Below are 22,868 nucleotides of genomic sequence, written 5' to 3'. Positions count from 1 at the left end.
AAAGGTGTTACAATAGGTAGGTTTTCTGTATACTTTTGTCTCCCAAACTTCTCCCTGCATGTAAATTTCCAAATCCAAGTATTGTAAGCTTCTGTCAGATACTGTATAAGTAAATTTCAAAAACTCAGTAGTTTTATTTAGGTAAGCCATGAATTCTTTAAACTTCTCATGTCCACCAGTCCAAAATAGGACTATATCATCCAGGAATCTGCGATACAGTAACCAATGAGAGCTAAATTGTGAATTTAATACACATTTTTCTTCCCATTTAGCTAGTACTAAGTTAGCGTAAGTTGGGGCACAGGCCGCTCCCATAGCTACTCCTTGTGTTTGCCTAAAAAATTCCCCATTAAAATATAAAAAATTATTCTTTAGTACCATTTCCATTAACCAAACATTCACCTGTTTTTCATTGTTTGTCAAATTTTCACTTTCATATAGTATCTCTTCAAACATATGTGTACCTTGAGTATAGGGGATGGATGAAAATAAATCAACTACATCTATGGTAATGAATAGTAAATTTTCTGAATAATTTACTCCGGAAATAACTTTTAACAAATCCCAAGAGTCCTTTAGTTTTCTTTCTACCCATAGTTTTTTTTACTTTAATGTCAATATATTTAGCTAGTGGATGGGTTTTAGAACCATCAGCTGATACTATGGGTCTTAATGGGGGGTCAAGTTTGTTTTTATGGATTTTTGGGATTCCAGAAATCGAGGGAATTTTAGGTTTTTCCACTTGTAAAAACAAGAAAGTGTCATGATTTATAAGTCCCTCGTATAACATATCATTCAGGTTTATATCTATTTTGTTGTAGGCAATATTAATCTCATTTTTAGAAACTTGGTTGTATTTAGAGTTGTCCCAAAGAATACTATACATTCTACTGTCATATTCAATTTTGTCCATAATAACCACTCCTCCTCCCTTATCTGGTTTCATAATTCTCAAATTGGGATAATTTTCCATCTCATATAACAACTGTTTCTCTTTTTTACCCAGATTAGTTTGATATTTAATACTATATTTTTCTTTTCTAATCTCCCTTTCAATTATTTTTTCTAAATTCTTTAATTGGGGTGTATAGGTGGGTTATACACAGTTCTACGTTTTAATACAGGGATAGGTTCTTTTTTGTTGTTAGAAAACAAAATTTTCAAATAAATTTTTCTTAAAAATATCCTAATATCCATTAGTGATTTAGCTAAATCTCCCTTAATGTGCGGAATAAACTTCAATCCTTTAGATAGTAGCCTAAAATGTTCTTTCTCTAAAACTAAGTGACTAAAATTATAAATAGTAAAGTTGTCAAAGGACCACCGGTTTTATAACATGAATTTCCATTAGAGGACAGCTCTACATTGTATTTTTTATTTTACATGCAATTCATATTATTTTTAAACATTTATGGTAATAAAATTGGTTTTAAGAAGAGTATTTTAAAGTACACATAAACATAAGTGATGATGTTTTTATATGTGTTTGGGAAGTGAATGTACTGTTGAATAGAAAGATAGCTTTATATGTATATGGGAGAATTTGCACCACTAAATGTTTTAATTATGGATACTAATTAATTAATTGGTAAGAGTATAAAAGGAATGTGGTATCTTTATGTTTCATCTGATGAAGTCTGATAACCTGCAGACGAAAACGCGTGTGTAAACAGCGTTTATGCCTGAGTTTAGCATGTTCTCTGTTTTTTGTTTGAGTTCAGCGTGTCTTGAATAAAATAGTGATTTGAAACAAGAACTTGTGCTCTCCGCTCCTCCTTTTTGGATTTTTTGGCGTTTAGTTTTATACATTTCTTACAAGGTATTGCCTACTAAGCTGACGTAATAAATCACAAGTTCTTTCAATATTATTTCTCAGCAGCTGTTTGTCCATGATTTTCTGCTGGCATATCAAGTTTACAAAAAATCCCTAAGAAAAACAACGTGGCCTTGATGACCACCGGTCAGATACAACTTCTCACTATGCAATGTTACCATTCAAGGTACTATGGCTAATTCAAGCACAAAGCAAGTACAGATTACAGTTCATTTCTTCAAGCAGTCTTTTGTCTGATATATCTCTTCTTTTCCGCAGCTGTGCATGTTCTCATAACATGAACAGGGCTGATTGTTCATATTCAATCACATTATAGAAAACAGTATTGTTCTATTCATTCACTATTCATTAATTTTCCTGACCTAGCAGATAATCACCTGCTTCTCAGTACATTTCCAAAAGGCATAAACATGAATTTTGCTGTGCTAGCAAATACTAGGTCAGAGAGCATCTTGCAATTTCAGAAAGCATACTGCAGTTTGAAAAAGCATCTTATATTCTCATACAGAATTGAGCTGTACATAAAATAGAATGAAATGTGTTAACCCTTTTAGCTTCTAATAGGCACTAAACATACACATTAATACATATTCTTCTAACAGAAAGAAAGAAAGAAAGAAAGAAAGAAAGAAAGAAAGAAAGAAAGAAAGAAAAAAAAGGAAAGAAAACAGCTGCTAGATAGTTTAAGCAAAAAAGCAAGACAAAGTGGTAACTATGCAAACGGAGGTGAAATACTATTGGGTAAACTAACCAAGGAGTTGAGAATGATAGGGAAGTATGTAGTCAGTAAAGTGGATGTGGCAAGGTAGCAAGTAAGTAGGCTTATAGGTACAGCTAGAGGAGAAGGGCTGAGAGCTGTAAGCAAATTAAAGAGTAGGGGTCCAAATTAGCTATTTGCACTAGGTAAAAATATGAGGTATGACTAACAAATTAGTCAATCTGAGTATTACAACAGCGTGGGGAGGGGTGGAGGAAATACAAGTATGTCTCAGTGATGTGCAGCCACGGGTGACCAGAGCAAACACAAGTTTCTCAAAATTCATTAAAAATAGCATGTACATTAAATAAAGCAATGGGAAGGAACCAGGAATTTTAGGGCCCTCAAAAAAACCTTATCTTACAATCAGGAAGTTTGTGGGGTGCAGAGTGTTAGCGTACTTGTACCTTTCATTGAAACACAATTAAACAAGGAAGTAGAACTCCCTCTACCCAATGCTTGTACATCACCAGAACACTCAACAGATTACCTAAATGCTGGACAGCACTGCAAAAGAATTCCAATACTTCCTGTCCATTTCTCACATAAAAATTCTTTAGTAGTGATGATGATGATGCAATTTGTTAAAATTTGCCTTTCTAATACTAGTAGTATACCTTTTCATATTTCATGAGGAAATGAAGCAATGTTTTGTAGCTTGTTGCCTTAATAATGCATACGTTTGTATCCGTGATTATCTATACAGTGTGTGTGATAGTAATTTTACCATCACAGAGACAACTGCATTATACATCACATGTGTTTGGGTATACCTAGCATCATGCAATATTTAGTGACAATGAGACAGATCATAACACTCTTTTCACAAATCTTCACGCACAAATATGCCTTGCAGCAAAAATATGATTTAATGCCTTCAGACACACAAACATCTCAGAATTCTAGTAAGACCTTCTGTGGCGCATTCAGTCTATGCAATACTATATAGGATCTATGGTCACATTGATAGGTGTTCAAAACCCACTGTGAGTGATTATAACGATTGATATTCACTACAGCTGCAATGTTCACAATTTCAGTTGGTGAGGCCTCCCCATTACTTTTGCTTCAAACAACTGGTTTGCAACACAATGATATGATGTAATGACTTCACATATGTGGAGTCTGACAGTTGTGGTAAAACTTCTGTTGTGGTATGTGTGATTAATACACATTTCTTTAGGCTGTGGACTTACATAAGCAGCTATTCAATTCCAGCAAAAGACAACATTATATGAGTGTAATGACACAATGATATAATGTAATGCCTTCATATGTGTGGAGTCTCACAGTTGTGGTAAGACTTCCACTGTGGTATATGTGATTAATACACATTTCATTAGGCTGTGGACTTACATAGGTGGCTGTTCAATTCCAGCAAAGGACAGGATTATGTCACAGTAATGATGTCAGAGAAACACCATTGCATCAAGTTATTTCCATCCATTTTTATGTTGGACAAACAATTTGTCAGCATATCTGAGGATTTCGTGTCAATCAAACAAGTGTTCTGGGATTCTTGAGGTGTGAGTTTTCCTGTGGCATATGCAATTAGCACTAACTGTGTGTTTCTGTGATACATGCAGTTAGTACTGATATATATACACACATAGACGGTGGTTTGAATCTGGGACTGTGTATGTACAAAGCAATGCGGATGGAAAAGAATGGCTTGGCCAAGCAACACTGATAATGCACTGTTGACAATTGTCTGAACATTAAAATGGCTCCCTCAATTTCATGACTCTGACAAATTATTCTTGAATAAATTAACATAAAAGCTCTTTCTCACTTCACATCTTGATTGGTGTTATTGATGAGAGGCTCCATTGCTATTTCCTGTGGCATATAAAGATAGTACACAGCACTGTAGAGTATGTAGTATAATTGGCAGACATTTGAATCTGGTATCATCTGCCTGCAAGCAACTGTGTCAGACAGGAATGGCTTAGGATAAGAAAGTAGTTATGGCACCATAACAGGGTCACATTTTTGAGGTCTCACACTCCAATTTAGGGCATCCATACACATTACAGGAGGGCACTGATATAATCTGTTCAAGTGTGTTCTTCATGACACAGGTATTATTTCTCTTTCTGTGGCATCAGTGGTTGATAGACATCTCTCTCAGATCTGCTGTGGCATATATTCAAGTCTAGAAAGATGCAAATACTGAGTATGTCAGTGTTTGCTCATAGGCATTATTTTTTCTAAATAATAACATTCTGTATTGCATATCTTCATACAAACATTTATGTATGACTGTAGTTCGTTTGTTCACACTGTAGGTCTTTATAGGGCTTGAAGGCTTATATAACATTTTTAATGTGTGGCATGCTGCAAAATCATCAGGATGTGTCAGTGGGCCTGTGCTATGAAATGTTCTTGCGTGTTTGTGTTGTTGAACTAAAAAGTCAAATCTAACCCAAAACAACACTTCCTCTGCCTCCTCCATCCTTAAGCAATACACCATCCAACTCCTTCTCAGTTAAACCAGTCCCCCACCACCTATATCAAATCTTTCTTGTTTAAAATTAAACTCTGCTCCCCCTCAGCTGACAAACGGCCTTCTTACTTTCTCAAAACTGCTGCAGTCTATTGTCTACCCCATCTCTATACTAATAAATAGATCCATTAACAAAGCCTGTGTCCCTGACATATGGAAGTCCTTCTTCACAATCTCACTGCATAAGGGTCGAAACTCCACCGACCATTCTAATTACAGACCTATTGCCATTCTGTCCCCTATCTCCAAAATTCTTGAGAAGTCCATGCACACCCAGTTAATCAACACCTGCTGGACAATAACCTACTAACCTCTACCCAACAAAGTTTCAGGCCCCACCACAGTACATCCACTAAGTTAACTCTTTTACCCAGGTGCCGAGGCCTGTGATAATAACATACTCCTCTCCAGTTTATTCCTTGATCTCTCTAAGGCTTTTGATACAGTTTCCCACGCTAAACTTCTAAATAAACTGTCTGAAGTCAACCTCTCCAGCTCCTCATTAAATTGGTTCTCCAGCTACCTCTCTAATAGGCAACAATCTGTTTGCTGGCAAACTGTCTTCTCCTCCTTTCTTCCAGTCAACGTAGGAGTCCCTCAGGGATCTCTGCTGGGCCTCCTCTTATTCAACATTTTCACAAATTAACTACATACTGCTTGTACAGGTTCTAATCTCCTACAGTATGCTGATGATTCCACACTAATTTCCACTGCCCATAATGTTTCACATCTATTAACACTCACTCAAAATACCTTCTCATGCATCAAAACTTGGCTCTCCAATAACCAGTTAGCATTAAATCCTAAAAAAAAACTAAGCTCCTTCTTTTCTTTTCTAGAATGCTATCACGTCACAAATCCTCCTTTGTCATCACTTCACACAACAATATTATTATTAAATCTGAACCATATAGTAAACTACTGGGCACCATTATAGACGATGAACTAAAATTTGACATGCATATAAAACAATGCATAAAGCAAGCTCACCAGAAACTTGGGCTTCTGTATGGAAACCAGAAAATCCTTACACAAGCCACCAAACTATCCCTGGCCCAGTCACTCCTCTTACCTAGTTTACTATATGCCGCCCCTATCCTTACTAACATCCAAGCTACTTTACTGTCCAAACTGAACCAAACATACAATAAAATCACCAGATTGACCACTAATCTTCCCCACATCACCCATCACTGTCTAGCCCTAAAAAATCTTCACTGGACTGAATTCTCTCATCATCTACTACTACTTCCTCAACTACATACCACGCACTCTATTCTCTATAATCCCTCTTCCTGACCCTCTCTCTCCAACCTAGCATCTTACTACACTCCCCTCCATCACCTCTGCACAACTGATAAAACTCTCTTTGATGTCTACAAACCCAAAATGAACATAGGAAAGTCCCTTTATAAATACACAATAGCACATATCTGGAACACTCTCTCCCTAAGTATACAAAGCATCTCCCAACAGCACCACTTCAAAAAAGAGTTAAAACTTCATCTATTTAATACCTGAACCTCTTCATGTCAAGCCTCTACACGACAGACTGATTATACTTGTGAAGTACACTAAGAGAACTTACACCGCTGTATTTTTGTCTCTTGTATAAACACACATGTTTTTATACATTATATATGTTCAAAATAGGAAGGTTCTATGGATTTATGAGTCTTAGTGTTATTCTGATTGGTACTTATTTTCCTTGTGTTACATGAATGTACCATTATTTTTATTGTATATTGATCAAATGTCTGTATATATTTCCAAGTTTTTGTTTCTTTATATATTGGAGCTTTTCTCCTTGGGTCGCCACTGAAAATGGGCCATTGGCTCAGCTGGACAAATGTCAAATAAATAAATAAATAATTTAGCTGATGTTATGTTAATCTTTGCTGTAATTCCTTGCATGCCCAGTATAATGATGAAGCATAAGTGCACTGTTTGGCAAAGAGACCTTTAACAAATGAATATAATGACATATTTACTGACATTTATTCTTTGTCAACAATTAATTGAATTTGCCTTTCTGTCATGCAGGCGTTGAAAATTTCCATGCAATGGAGCTAATGACCTACGGATGTAGGATAACAACTTATGGTACAGGCTGCTGTACATTTGGTGTATGTGCAATGTAAATCTACCACAGGTCACAATAATGCTTCAACTAGGTGCATTTATGTTAATGTACTGTCATACAGGTCTTAATATTGGTGTTAACAAGGCTCACTTCAGGGCCATATATCAATTTAAATACACTGCATTCACATCTGTTCTTTAATACACTCATTCAAGTCAGCATGTGAGGTGTAGCACTTAAACCGGGAAGGATACATGTCATATTATCTACAGTAACACAAATGCATCATAGTCATAAATAATTGTAGGCTGACATTTGCCTGTTAGCTGATGTCTTAATGCCACAATGCTGACATGCACTTTTATTTTGCCAATGTCTTGGGTGGGCTCCCTATAGATCTATACAGGGGATGAACTACTCTTGATTTGTACCTTGGTTTACATGCATTTTCACATATGCCACATTAGCATGACTCATTTTTGCATGTATGCATGTCATATCTGCTATAGTTAGACAAATGGTAATATGTATATCAGATCATTATTCTGTTTATAGCCTGGTCTATATGACACCTATGTGTATGTGCCATATCCCTCTGTATTTTGCTGCATACATAACACGGCTAAGTTTCTACTATTCATAACATGCATGCTGCCTAAATAAATGCTTATTTTCATCACTTAATACTATAATTGGAATGATTGCACAGGTGCCTATGATTCTACTCAATATTTCCTCATTGTAAGAGGTGTGTACACTGCCGTAACAGCTGTCAGCATTGTTCCCCTACATACACATAAGGCAATGCTAGTCTTACAGTTCTGTAACCCATATGTGTGTTCTAACATACATCATGTAGATATTATTTATTACCTTTAATCACTCCCATATGATACATTCCAGTGACAGAGTACTTCAGCACACCTGCCACACATGTGTAGCTAGGCATTCCAAAACAATCATGTGAATAACACAAATATTACTGATCATTCCCCGCAACATGTAGAGTGATAACCATACACTAAGGCTTAGTCAGTGTAATTATACTGCTCATCATTTAATATACAGCACATGCTTAGCTAATACATATTTAAATGTACAATAACCTTTCTATGGTTACAAATGCCAACAAATTGGAAATAAACATCTATTTTTGAAGCACATGAGGCAACAGCTGTAGGGTTCAATTATTTGTCCTTATGCATGATGAACTGGAGAATACAGCATATTGTCTGTTACAACAGATAACTTTCTGTATACACATCAGATAGGCAATAAATGCATTAGATGCAAATATCCACTAATGTAGCTAGCGTCTTTGCTTACTGCTCTCTTAAATCAGCATTTTATAAACATTTATCATATCTACTATGCTCTTTCTATCAACTATGCTCTTTCTGTATACTGCGGTGGTGGTGCTGTGGTAGCGTTGTCACCTCACAATTAGACTCTGCCCGTTCGATTCTCAGAGCGCCTTCTGTGTGGTGACATGCGTGAATGGGCGTTCCTTCGTTGCAGGTTGTGCGTTAGCCCGGCAAGTCAGCATGTAAAAAAACTCTACTCCCAATCATTAGCAGACCGGAGTTCCGCTGTGGCGACCCATAACTGGGAAAAGCCTAAAGACACAAAAAAACCATGCTCTTTCTGCATCAGCCTGAATTATTTCCTGACTACAGTTTCTCCATTTAGCTTCCCCCGCTTTTTGTTTGTGCGCTAATCTGTATATACTTGTGTGCAATTTCCCCATTTAGCTTCCCCTACTTCTTGTTTGTGCATTAATCCCTATATCTTGAGTACAGATTCCCATTTAGCTTCCCCTGCTTTTTAATTCCTTTGTTAAAGTAGTTATTGCCTTGTTCATAGCTCTCAACTGTCCAGGTTTCCACAGAATGTCCAGATTTCTGCTTCACATTTTCAGTCTTTTCCTTATAAAATTTGTGTTTGACCAGAGGATTGAAGTCACTTAATCACAACATAAATCTGAGTTTCAGACTTCATGTCCTTCAGAAAAATGCATGTTTACACATCCTGTTATCCTAATGACTTTCTAAGTTTATTAGTTAAATATTTAAAATCTGCCCCTATTTTGGGGCTTTTGTCCCCACATTCTGTTAGGCTTTGTCCAGATTTCTTGCACTAAGATGTTGAGAGGTCTGCCTTGTATTATGCTGTCTGCATATGCTTACTCACTAGGTTTGCCTGCAGGCAACACCTTTTGTGTATATTGTTTGCTTGAGCCACAGTACAACTCTTTGTGACTGCAAACACTTCTAATGGTCACAAATAGGTACTGCTGAAGGTGCAGGCTTGTTTACCAGCTTGCATATTCACTGCTGCTAAACATGCTAACCTGCACAAATTGTGTATGTTATTGTTAATTAATCACTGGGATAGTTGAAATTTTCACCATAGATTAGGTTTAATTTCTTTTGTGGAGTTCTTGCATTTTTGGTTGTTAATTCTTTGTAGATTACATCATCTAAACGTTGCAAAAATTCCTCAGATCAAGAAGACAAGTAAGCCTTCCAGTATATTATAATAATCTTCCTTGTCACAGCTAGAATTGTACAAATAATGTAATAATGTTCATTTTTTTAAAATATTAGGAAATATTTGAACATTAAACAAGATGAACACCCTGCCAGAAAAAGGTTTATCTGACCACAATGCTTGTAAGAAATGCCTGACTATTTTCAAATATACTTTCGCGCCTGTATAATCATATAACACACATTTTCAATTAGATCTTAACTCTCACATATCCAACAAATTATTTTATCATATATATTTAATTTTAATACTTTTTCGGGCTTGGAAAAGGCTCTGTGAAGGCATTTGCTTGCATAAATTCTCCATAATTAAACTAATGAATTCTTCTGAATATTCTAACATATTTTAATATTAAAATCTTGGTATTATCTGAAAAATCATCTTGTAGTATATATTCCAAAGATTATCATTTATGTCTATTTTATAAGATATTAACATTTTATATATATATATATATATATATATATATATATATATATATATATATACACACACACACACACACACACACACACACACACACACACACACACACACACACACACACACACACAGTGGATATAAAAAAGTGTACACACCCCTGTTAAAATGCTAGGTTTTTGTGATATAAAAAATGAGACCACAATAAATCATTTCAACCTGCACAATTCAGTTGAAAAACAAACAAATCTGTTAGGGGAAAAAATATAAAAAATTTAAAAAATGTACAATAAGCTGGTTGCATAAGTGTTCACACTCATAAACTAATACTTTGTTGAAGCACCTTTTGATTTAATTACAGCATTCAGTCTTCTTGAGTAGGAGTCTATCAGCATGGCACATTTTGACTTGGCAATATTTGCCGACTCTTCCTTACAAAAGCACTCCAAATCTGTCAGATTGCAAGGGCATTTCTTATGTAAAGCTCTCTTCAGGTCAATCCACTGATTTTCTATTGGATTTAGGTCTGGGCTCTGGCTGGGCCATTCCAAAACTTTAATTTTCTTCTGGTAAAACCATTCTTTTGTTGATTTGGATGCATACTTGTGGTCATTGTCATGTTGAAAGGTGAAATTCCTCTTCATCTTCAGCTTTCTAGCAGACACCTGAAGGTTTTGGGCCGAAAGTGACAGGTATTTGGAACTGTTCATAATTCCCTCCACCTTGACTAAAGCCCCAGTTCCAGCTGAAGAATGCAACCCCAAAGCATGATACTGCCACCATCATGCTTCACTGTGGGGATGATGTTCTTTTGGTGATGCAAAGTGTTGTTTTTGCGCCAAATGTACCTTTTGGAATTGTGGCCAAAAAGCTCAACCTTGGTCTCATCAGACCATAACACATTTTCCCACATGCTTTTGGGAGACTTGATGTATTGTTTTGCAAATTTTAGCTGGGCCTGGATGTTTTTCTGTGTAAGAAAAGGCTTCCTTCTTGCAACCCTACCAAATAGGTAAGACATATGGAGAATACAGGAGACTGTTGTCACATGTAGTACACAACCAGTACTTGCCACAGATTCCTGCAATTCCTTCAGTATTGCTAAAGGTCTCTTGGCAGCCTCCCAGACCAGTTTTCATCTTGTCTTTTCATCAATTTTGGAGGGATGTCCAGTTCTTTGCAACGTCACTATTGTCCCATATCTTCTCTACTTTTTGATGACTAACTTCACTGTGTTCAATGGTATATCCAATGCTGTGGAAAATTTTTTGTACCCTTCTCCTGACTGATACCTTTCAACAATGAGATCCCTTTTATGCTTTGTAAGCTCTCTGCGAACCATGGCTTTTGCTGTACCAGGCAACTGAGCAAATGTCAGGAAAATCCTACTAGGACAGCTGAATTTTATTTAGGGTTAATCAGTGTCTCTTTAATTGATGGCAGGTCTGTACCCAAGAAGAATGAATTCTTTAATGAAAGCAAAAGGTGCTTCAGCAAAGTATTAGTTTAAGGGTGTGCACACTTATGCAACCGGCTTATTGTATATTTTTTTATTTTTTATATTTTTCCCCTAACAGATTTGTTTGTTTTTCAATTGAATTGTACAGGTTATAGGTCACATTAAAGGTGAAAAACTTTTTAAATGATTTAATGTGGTCTCATTTTTATATCACAAAAACCTGGCATTTTAACAGGGGTGTGTATGCTTTTTATATCCACTGTGTGTGTGTGTGTGTGTGTGTGTGTGTGTGTGTGTGTGTGTGTGTGTGTGTGTGTACATATATATATATATATATATATATATATATATATATATATATATATATATGTATATATACGGATCTAGGACTTTTGATCGAAAGATCAAAAGCCCAAATTCATTACCACCGAACACACTTTAACGAAAGCACTTTCATCAAAAAAGCGCTTTCATTAAAGTATGTTAAAAAAATACAAAATCTACTTGAATGCAGGGGGGGCAAGCCCCCCCTGATGGAGGGGCTGCGCCCCCCACACCCCCCCCCACTTTAATATTCTTACTCCAAGGTCGCACTACAGTGGGGAAAAGGGAATTTCCCTTACCGCACGGTAGTACTACCGGAACAACAAGCATACTTACATGAAAGTGCTGCTTCAGTGAACAGCACTTTCGCGCAAGTATGCTAACCAAATTGGGATTCGGTGAAAGATGCAGTAGAGCACCTGTGCAGATCCCATATATATATATATATATATATATATATATATATATATATATATGTGTGTGTGTATATGTCAGTGTGTGTGTGTGTGTGTGTGTGTGTGTGTGTGTGTGTGTGTGTGTGTGTGTGTGTGTGTGTGTGTGTGTGTGTGTGTGTGCACTGAAAACCCCACTTGGAGCTATAAACAAAGAGACTGAATGGATAATTTTTAGTACTTTTGTTCTTTAATAAATATAACTTCATCAGAATCAGAAAATAAAGTGCTACATATATATATATATATATATATATATATATATATATATATATATATATATATATATATATATATATATATATATATATATATATATATATATATATGGGGCTATATGAATACATCGACAAGTGGTAACATCGACATTCAGTTCTCCGACTTGAAATCACCGACAACTGAAATAACTGAAATGCCACATTACCGATGTTAACATGTTCGACAAACAAGCTGTCAGCAAGGAAATGCTCCTGACAACTGCACAAAACCACTACACTTACTAAAACATGGTAGGCATGAATAGCTAAATGAATACCTCGTTGCAGAATTATAACGTGAATAAACATCCCCAGTAATGCATAATGTCAGTAATGCGAGTATTGCGCTTATACACTGCCTGTCAACTTGCTGACAACCTGGGGATATTTATTCATGTTATAATTCTGCAACGGGGTATTCATTTAGCTATTCATGTCTACCATGTTTTAGTAAGTGTAGTGGTTTTGTGCAGTTCTTTATAACGTGAATAAACATCCCCAGTAACGCATAATGTCAGTAACGCGAGTATTGCACTTGTACACTGCCTGTCAACTTGCTGACAACCTGGGGATGTTTATTCACATTATAATTCTGCAATGGGGTATTCATTTAGCTATTCATGCCTACCATGTTTTAGTAAGTGTAGTGGTTTTGTGCAGTTCTTAGGAGCATTTCCCGTTGCAGAATTATAACGTGAATAAACATCCCCAGTAACGCGTAATGTCAGTAATGTGAGTATTGCGCTTGTACACTGCCTCTCAACTTGCTGACAACCTGGGGATGTTTATTCATGTTATAATTCTACAACGGGGTATTCATTTAGCTATTCATGCCTACCATGTTTTAGTAAGTGTAGTGGTTTTGTGCAGTTGTTAGGAGCATTTCCTTGCTGACAGCTTGTTTGTCGAACATGTCAACGTCGGTAATGTGGCATTTCGGTTATTTCACTTGTCGGTGATTTCGAGTCGGAGAACTGAATATCGATGTTACCACTTGTCGATGTATTCATATATATATATATATATATATATATATATATATATATATGTAATAGAATAATTGAAAATGTTTTTGTAGTACACTATACGGTACAAATATTCTAGTAACTGCAGGATGTTTTTTTTTTTAATTATTATTTTGTGAAACCATATTACATTTATCCTTAGCACACAATTTGATTCCATGACTAGGAATTTAGTCACTTACATCTAAACTAAATTCAAAACTAAGAACTTTAGTTAGTTTGATTTCTGTTCCTGAAACACAATTATATCACCCAAAAAATGTTGGACTCTCCACTGGCTCATTTTTAAAAAATTGGTACCTTTTATAAAATATTTTGATGTACAAAATGAAATGAAGAGACTAAAGCAAAATTTTGTTTCTATGTCCCCCATGACTTATGTTCTCCAAATTTTTTAGTATTTTATTAACATACAGAGAAAGTGTTGGTGATAAAATGTTAGACTGAACAAAATTACAAACTATTAAGCAACTATTAATAAGAATAATATATTTTAGATTTTATGATGCTTTACTTTTTATACTAAATAACGACTCCTACAGCTGCTTACAATTTGCTTCAAATTTTGTCAATCTAGTGAACAGCTACTATAATACTAGATGCTGTGATCCCCCAACATTGGCCCAGTAATCAAGGAGCCTCAATCCTCACCACTGGCAACAGTGGGGAATGTATAAACTGGGAGGATGACAAGTAAACACAGATTAAAGTGCAATTTGCCTTAAGACCACACAGAGACCGCAGTCAGTCTGGAACTGGTTTCTCCATCTTTCTCCTGATCCCCAGTAAGACTCCCCACTGTCACAGTTATAGAGTTGAGACCTCAGTTGAGTGACCTAATCCAAGACCTCTAGCACCCTCTCTGTCCATGTCCAACCAGTGCTTTGTGTCCCTGTCCAAGTAGCTGACACACACACACACACACACACACACACACACACACACACACACACACACACACACTTAGGTTTGATTTATACACACACCTGGGAAAGGATGGCACAGATTTACTAGCTATGCCCCCTTCTGCCCAGAATATAAGGTAGTTTACCTACCACCAGCCACTCTTTAACATTTACTTTAAGACCTTTAACAAAGTGTGTCCAATCCTCCTGTGCAATGTTACAATTAATCCAAAAGGTAGCTTGACCAAGCACCAGGCTATTAGGAGTGGTCTGTACAGTGTCACCAAATAGATATGCAACTACTCTCAGAGCTTGAATATGTTTTACAGATATCAGCCACAATGATAGGTTTAAATAATATCATAGGATCATTAGAAGTTACCAGACTATTGGCCCTGAGGCACTTACAAGCCTAGCCAAGAATTTAGCCCATGTTCCAACAAGTCAGCATCCTATGCCACTGTCCAGCAGGGACATAGGTGGAATCCCAGGGGTGTATTTTCTGTTTCCCATCCAGTTATCCAGGTTGCACTTAAAAAGGTTTAATGAGGTATTCTGCTTTACATGGAGAATGAGTCTATTCCACAAAAAGGGGAGTCTCTGGGACACAAATCTGTCCCACCAACAAGTCATATTGATGTCACAGACCAGGTTGGGGTCTCACTTGCAGGTTACTCGAGTGGAGCTTGACTTGTGGATATGTAGTAGTCCCATCAGGGCGGGATCTGAAATTGCTTTGTATGCCAGGCAGAGGTCACCTCTGAGGAGTCTGTAGGAGACTGAATAGAGGGACAGGGCTTTTAGCCCATCTGTGTAGAGTAGATGTTTGAGGCCCTGGATTCTCTGGGTGAGGAAGGTCTGCTTTGTGCGGTACATGCTGAAAGGGGCATTGTATTCAATAATCCGTCTTATAAGGGAAGAATACAGGGATGGTATAATCACCTTGTCCCTGAATGAGATACCCTTACTAATGAGGTGGGCCATGTAGAAAGTTTCCGTACAATGGAGGCAATATGGTGGTCAAAAGTCAGTTTGCTATCAACCTGGCTGCCCAAGTCCCTCATGACTGACTGCGTGCTTAATACCTTATTAACAATGTGATCATTTTTGAGGGCGTAATTCTCCCCAAAAGGGATGATGATGCAATTTTTAGCATTCACTTTCAGGCCATGTTTCTGGCACCAGTCATTTGTTTGGGCCAGACCCTCTTGGAGGATGTCCACATCACTAGGGGAATTGATGACATCACCCAGCTTGCAGACATCTGCAAACTTGGTCAGCCATAGCCCACTAGATTTGGCCTGCACCTCTAAGAAATATATCCCAAACAGCAGAGGCTCCAAGACCAATCCCTGGGGTACAACACTTGTTACTGGTCTACTACTCGAGGTGGCATCCTCAATTTTGACTAGGTGTGTTCTATCAGTGAGCCAGTTTGCTACCCATCTGATAACATATGGATTGATGCCTAGTTGAGAGAGTTTATCTATTATACCTGAGTGGGGAATCATATTGAAGGCCTTCGCCAGGTCAAGGTAAGCAGTGTGCACCATCTTCCTCTCATCTATGGCCTTGGTGACTGTCTCAAAGAAGTTGACTAGATTTAACAGGCATGACATCCCCTTGACAAAACCAAACTGTTTGGGATCAAGTTTCTGGAGGTTGCCAATGTCCTTGTAAATGAGGTCCATGATAATCCTCTCCATGGCCTTGCAGACCAGGCTAGTTAGGCTGATGGGTCTATAATTTCCTGGTTCGGTAGATGCTCCACCTTTGTCTAAAGGGATGACAGTGGCTGTCCTCCAGTCAGCTGGGATGAAGCCAGTACTCAGGCTTTGATTGAATAAGGTGCCTAATGGTGCTGCTAGTTCCTGCCTGAGTTCATGTAAGGCACAGCCTGGGATGTTATTAGGTTCCATGGAGGCTGTATTTTTTGCCTTTGAGAGGGCAGTGATGACTTGATCCCTAGAGATAAGGGGAGGGGAGGCAGGTACTGGGGATGTCCTGTTTTACTTATGGGGGAGACAGAGGAGTGAAGTTTTCAGTGAATTTGTCTGCCAGCAGGTTGGCTATTCCTACAAGGTTTGTGTAAGTGGTGTCCTTGACCACCAGTTCTGAGCAGATCTGGGTGCTTCCCTTGAGACTGCAGACATTTGTGAAGAAAGCCTTTTGATTGTCTTTAGTAGATATGGCTGGTTAGGACTTAAAGTTTGCTTTGGAAGATTTCATTAGTGCTCTTATTTGCTTGATCAAGATAAGGAGAGATTGCTTCCAATTAGACACCTGCTCCTTCTTGGTCCTGGACAGCATTTTTTTCCCTTTTATTATAGAGTTTATTTATTGTAGATGTCTGCCACATAGGTTTACTCTTCCTTGAAGAGGAGGATTTCATCCTGTCTGATATTCCTGATTCCATGCAGCTATATAAATGCTCATATAGTTCTTTGGTACAAGTTTGGACATATGTGCCAGTTTCTGTGGAGGGGGAGTAGGCTGTGAAGCTGTTTATACCTTCCTTCAGGAGGTTGTAATCAGCTTTGGAGAAGTTTTTTGTTTAACCCTAGCTGGGGGAGGGGGGGTGATCAGGGGAGATGGTGACTTTGAAAGTGACTGCTTTGTGGTCGGATCTGACCAGGGATGATGACACTGTAGAGATGTTGCAGTGGTTACTCGTGTTGGTTAATATCAAGTCCAAGATATTTTCACCTCTTGTGGGGGTGTCAACAAACTGGTCCAAGGCATTTGCATTGATGAAATCAAGGAATCTCTGGGCATTTGTGTTTTGGCATGAGTATTTATTCCAATCTATGGCTGGATAGTTAAAGTCGCCCATGATCAGGGTAAAGGGTTGAATCTTGATAGATTCGAAGAGGTCCAGATAGGTGGAGTGGGCATCTTGAGCCAGAGTTGCAGGCCTGTACCTAGCTATGATTTAAATATGGGTCTTGTCAGTTGTTAACTGCACCTGGAGTATTTCCTGTGCATCATACTGTTTGACCAGCCTAGAGGTGTGTATGTCTTTTATATATATTGCAACTCCAACTTCTTTTGTTTTGTTGCCCATGGCTTGGGATCTGAATGAATGATAGGATGAATAACCTGGTATGGCTGGGGTGCTCTCCACAGCTTTGATCCTGGTTTTTGTGACTGCACAAATGTCAGCTTCTTCCAGGATTAAGAATACTTGAAATTAGTGCACTTTCATGTTTAGACGCGTAGCATTTAGCAGCATAACCTTTAATTTACGTTTTGATGAAATTTTCATGTTGGTAGTTTTGACCTCATGGCATTGCCTAAAAAAGGCACTATGTGGAAGGCAAGAGCCTTTGCCAGGGCCTGAAGCCCAAGGGAGACAGATGCAGACCATCTCTGGCAAAGCAAATATATTTAATAATAAATATAAAAGAAAAACAAAACAAAGAACTTCAGAGTTCAAAATCACAAGAGATATTTAAAACAATATTGCAGGACAGTCTCAAATTTATAAAGAAAACATCTAAGCTATACTTTACTATATTCCTATCTGAATCTAAAAGCTTTACTATGCCCTAAAACGTACTTATAGAACACAAAGCAGGCAGATGTGGTGAGTGGATATTGTCAGATCAAAGACAGATACAAAAAAGCACTATTTCTCTCTCTCAGAGAGTTCTTAAATTAATATCAAATATTAGTGCCGGGGTAGCTTGGATGACATCACTTTTTGTCACCTGAATTTAGTTCCCAAACTAAACCACCAGTGTCAGAAACTAACAGAATTTAGCATCTCCCTGTGAAAACACATAGCCTTCAGATGTTTTCAGCTGCTAGGAAGACATAAAACAATAAAACACTTACAAAACAATGCAGAAGGCACCCTAGTTCTAGACATTCCCCCATATTTAGTAATCTTCCGTGCAGCACTAGTTTAGTCCTGCACGGAAGGAGCCGTTTAGGAGCAGGATGGCAAGGTGTCATGCATATTAATGAAGGTGCTCTGCCTAAGCTCCAAATCCTACACGGAGCGTGTAAGAGTGCAGGGGGCGTGTCTGAGAACAGAGCTTTCAAAATATACATGCTCCCGTAATGAATAACAGCAGAAAGGCCAAAAGAATGAGTGAGACCGCTCATAGGTGTCCGCATACCCCAGCAACATCCCCGCACGTGTACAACAGCAATAGAAAATAAACATACCATTTATTTTTTTATGAATCTGATTATAGCTAACTGTAGGTGTGTGGGTTTGCCCATCACTTAGCTACGGTTAATGCAGCTTAAATGGCTGAAGAGGATAACAAGGAAGATATATGCAAAAGAAGCAGTATAGCAATAGTGTAGATATATGCAAAAGAAGCAGTATAGCAATAGTGTAGTGGGCAGAGCATTTGCCTTACAAGCAGGTATCCCCAGTTCAAGTCCCACTGCAGCACATTCCATTTTCCATGTCAAATCACATTATGACCAATATTTTAATTGCATAACCTACTAAATAACATATATTTCTGAACTGCAGTATTGCATTAAATGCAGATGTGAGGTGATAGTGTCATAATGTTGCAAAGTCCACAGATAATCACATGTGCCCCATACAGTATATGTACACAGGAATCATGGATACAAATGGAAAGTAAGATGTATAATAAATGATAACTCCATACAGCTTCCAAATCCCCAACATTCCCAAGAACAGTTAGACATTAGTATCTAAATCAGTGCAGTTGTACGTGAGAGTAAATACTAGTAAGCAAGTGTAAGCACTAGTAAGCAGTAGTAAGCATATGTAAGCTCTAGTAAGTGGGTTTAAGCCCATTTGCACTGGGGTAAGCAATGCGCACACAGGTTAAGCAATATTGAAACTAACTCTCTGTAAGCATCATTAACTGAAGGTTAACAGTGCTTACCCTCATGCAAACCCACTTACAAGTGCTTAAAAGTGCCTTAATCATTCTGTATCCAACAACCACTGTTCTGCCCAGCAACAAAGTAAACAGCCTTACAGATCTTGAACCCAGGACCCTATACACTATAGTCACAGTAGTTAACCACCAAACCATCACAGTAGTACATAAGAATGAGGTATCACCAAACAAATCCTCACTATAGTAAAATTAAACTGAACATGTGAAAGGAATCAATATGCAGTCAAATGTTCTATAACCCACCAGAAATATGTGAACTGGAGTACTGAAGTATGCCCAGATGTGAGGTGCAAATGTAATAGAGTGTTGAAGTCCCCTACTAAACACAAGGACCCCATGCAATGTACGTACACATGAATCATGGATACGAGACATATATATATAAGATGTAATGAATAATAAATCAATACCAAAAAGCAAATATAATGCAAAGTCAAATTTAAGCAACGCTAAGCATTGCACAGGCCAGCTTAGGATGTGTAAGCAATGTTTAGGCCAGCTAACTCAATGTGCCCAAAGAATGCCAACCTTAGGTAAGCAGGTTTGCCCATAGCGTTGCCTTTTCAAAACTGGCCAATCATGGCAAAGTGCGGGAATTCGGCCCTACTTAAACCCAAGAGGCGGGTTGTAGCTTTCCCTTGCTGGCACCATGGCAGAAAGGGGAGAGAAAGTGCACTTCTGGGCACAACACTGAGGCATCCAGGAGTCCAGAGTCATGTCAGGACTCCTTGTCAAAGACTATGAGCAGAGACTGCTGCAGGGCCAGTACCAGGGTTCCCAATATAAGGTGGAAGCATGAGACCATCTCACCTGTGACCTCACCAGTGCCACTGGCATACCCTGAACTGGTGAGCAGGTAAGGCACCACTATGCCGACCGGAAGTGGCGTAAGGGGACCTCTTGGAACAGTGGATCCAAGAGGCTAGGACGGCAGGGGCTGTCCCAGCTGTGTGTAAGTATCACTCCACCACATGTGTAATAATTGCCAGCTCATGTATATTATGGATAGGTATGGCTAAATATTCCTCTTATGTCCTTCACAGCAGCAAGTGAGTGGGCCGCAAACCAGGAAGCCCATGGCTATCACCTGGAGAGGTTGCGACCAGAGGCAGGTCAGTAATACTCTTGCATGTACTGTCATAGGAAATAAATCTGAAAGCATTAGTAAGATAATTGCCAGTATAAAGCCTGCATTGTTTAAGGCAAGTACAGCATACACTGGGGAATATGGCAGGAAGAGTCTCATATAGTTTGTATGTAAATAAAAGCATAATAGCCTGACAGTAAAGGTCTAACTGCTGGATTGCATATGTATACTCTGGTATCATATGGTAATGTAGATTTGCAATCACTTAATAGTACTGTTGTATTAAGCACTGTTACCCACACTGTGCAACATAAATAAAATGTGTATGAATGTCTGTATATGACTGGTGACCCAGAGGTCATTTAGTACAACTGAGAGACACATAGACAGAAAACAGTGAAAAGGCTGACAACAAAATCCAAATAGCACATGCAACTGAGACATAAACTGTTGTATTTTAGCACACACAGCCATGGTTCAAATTCTGGCAGTGGTAGTAGTCTGCATACAGAATCATTCCCCAAAACAGTACAGATATGTCCATAATGTCCAGTAAAGTGGCCCATATCTGCTGCCTGTCCCCCTGAGAAATCAGTGGGATGATCCCAGATGTATAGGCAGCAAACAGGAAATACAACTGATTGACCACATCTATGAGAACAAAGCTGGCACAGTAGCAACTCCCCAAAATCTTATGAGAGTAATAAGCCATGTATGTCCCATTTTGTCAAGCTGTGGCCAGAGTGTGTACAGTAACAGAGTGAGATGCATGTGCATATTAATAATGTGTAATCTGGTACTGTGTGGGGCAACATTCAGGGAGTGCTAACAAACAGTTCTCCCACAGGTCTGTTGAATACTAACACTGTGCCCAGAAATACAAGAATGTTACCCTGTACAGGTACTGTTTACATTGGTATTGTATGGCATTGTGACTGATGCAGTTGCTCTGAATAATGAGGTAGTATTCATCACTGTTGCCCACACTGTCCTACAAAATATAACTGTCTAGGATATCTGTATAAGAGTGTTGTAATACAAGGTCAGAATGCAAAACCACAGGAGAATTATAAAACAGAAAGCAGATAGGAGATATACAGCAATATCTATATAGCACACACAACTCTGATGGACAGTGTTTAAGTTGTAGCAGACACAGCCATGGTCTGAATCCTGGGAGTGGAAGTAGGCTGCATATAGAATCATACCCCACAACTGTACAGATAAGACCAGAATATCCAGTAAATGGGCTCATATCTGCTGCCTGTCACCCTGTCCTCCTGGGAAGTCAGTGGGATGATCCCAGATGTTTAGGCAGCAAACAGGGAATACAAATGATTGTCTCACATCTATGAGAACAAACCTATCACTCTAGCAACTCCCAAAACTGTTATGAGAATAATAAGCCAAGTATGCCCTATCTACACCCCCATGTTGTCAAGCTGTGACCAGAGAGTGTACAGTAACAGAGTGAGATGTATGTGCATAATGCTAATTTGTAATCTGGTACTTTGTGTGGCAATATTCAGGTAGTGCTAACAAACATTGCTCCCACAGGTACGTCAGATATGAACACTGTGCCAAGAAATAAAAAGCTTGATACCCTGTACTGGTACTGTTTACTCTGGTATTGTATGTAATTGTGAGTGTTGCAGTTGCTCTGAATAATATGGTATCACTGATAACTGTCACCCACACTGTGCTACATAATATAACTTTGCAGGAAAGCCTGTATAAGAGTGTTGTTAGTCACTAAAAGTTGAAGAGGGCAATAGTCTAGATATGTCCCGGTTCACCTGCATGTGGTCAAGACATGGCCAGAGTCTGTGCAGAAAGAGATGGACAGGTATGTGCACAACATCAACCTGGAATCTGGGAGTATGTGTAGAAACAGTTAGTTAGTGTTAAACATTTCCTCCACAGGTATACCAGGTAAGAGGTGTATACTGCAGGTAAAACCAGTTCATGTATAAAGATGACGACAGCCATATCACTGTCCAAACTAAGGCAATAGGGTAGCGTAGTAATACTTGTAAGGTACAGATAACAGCACAGACTAGGAAAGTAATGCAAACTACAGGAATATACTAGTTGTTAATTGACATCTTTCTCCACCCACCACATCTCCAACAATAAACTAAATACCCACCTCAACCAGTATGTGATGACTTCACTGTTCTGTTGGGACATATGTCCTATTGGTTGATAATTATTTAAATCTGTTTCCATGCATGTGCTATGTTGAATTACTCCAACACTGGTGGCATGGTGCCATCAATGTACCTGCATGCTGTTGTTATTACCACTGTGG

This window comes from Protopterus annectens, chromosome 3.part0 (assembly GCF_019279795.1).
Source record: "Protopterus annectens isolate FY-2018-M chromosome 3.part0, PAN1.0, whole genome shotgun sequence".
NCBI classification, from domain to species: Eukaryota; Metazoa; Chordata; order Ceratodontiformes; family Protopteridae; genus Protopterus; species Protopterus annectens.
Note: the sequence above shows the minus strand (reverse complement) of the source record.